Below are 1,017 nucleotides of genomic sequence, written 5' to 3' on the forward strand. Positions count from 1 at the left end.
GTTGCTGCAAACACCTCCTCGTCTGAATAAAATCTTTGTCCCGCCAGCCATTTCTTCAAATTGGGGAACAAATAGTAGTCTAAGGGAGCCACGTCTGGAGAATAGGAGGGATGTAAAATGACATTTAATCCTATTCCCATTAATTTTCCGACCACAACTGTTGAGGTGTGTGCTGGTGAATTGTCATGACGGAAAAGGACTATTTTGCGGTCCAATCACTGGCATTTTCATGTAGCTCGGTTTTCAAACGGTCCAATAACGATGAATAATATGCATCTGTAATAGTTTTGCCCTTTTCCATGTAGTCAATGAGGATTATCCCATGCGAATCCCAAAAGACAGTCACCATAACCTTTCTGGCCGAAGGAATGGTCTTCGCCTCTTTCGGTGCGATTCTCCCTTGGTAACCTATTGTTTAGATTGTTCTTTGGTTTCAAGAGTATAGTAATGTATCCATGTTTCATCCACAGTGACGAAATGATGTTTAAAGGCCTGTGGATTCATCCTGAACAGCTGCAAACGATCCTTGCAACACTTCACACGATTCCATTTTTGGTCAAGCGTGAGCAACCGCGGAACCCATATTATGGATAGCTTAATCATGTCCAAATGTTTATGCAAAGTATTATGTAGCTGTTCATTCAAGATGCCCACAGCACTAGCAGTATCACACACCATAATTATACCGAGCGAGGTGGTGCAGTGGTTAGCACACTGGACTCGCATTCGGGAGGACGACGGTTCAATCCCGTCTCCGGCCATCCTGATTTAGGTTTTCCGTGATTTCCCTAAATCATTTCAGGCAAATGCCGGGATGGTTCCTTTGAAAGGGCACGGCCGATTTCCTTCCCAATCCTTCCCTAACTCGAGCTTGCGCTCTGTCTCTAATGACCTCGTTGTCGACGGGACGTTAAACACTAACCACCACCACCACCACCACACACCATAACTCTTCTGTCATCCATCACCATATCATGGATTTTATCAATGATTTCTGGAGTCATTACCTCCACAGGG

General features: G+C 44.6%; 1 non-coding gene across 1 annotated transcript; it reads left to right on the plus strand.

Annotated features, from left to right (window-relative positions):
* The first annotated feature begins 688 nt into the window (after positions 1-688).
* Positions 689-761, plus strand: Trnaa-cgc (transfer RNA alanine (anticodon CGC)). Its single transcript has one exon. It is a non-coding gene; the product is annotated as a tRNA-Ala (tRNA).
* Positions 762-1,017: the final 256 nt, after the last annotated feature.

The sequence above is a fragment of the Schistocerca serialis genome, chromosome 4 (assembly GCF_023864345.2).
Source record: "Schistocerca serialis cubense isolate TAMUIC-IGC-003099 chromosome 4, iqSchSeri2.2, whole genome shotgun sequence".
In the NCBI taxonomy this organism is placed as follows: domain Eukaryota; kingdom Metazoa; phylum Arthropoda; class Insecta; order Orthoptera; family Acrididae; genus Schistocerca; species Schistocerca serialis.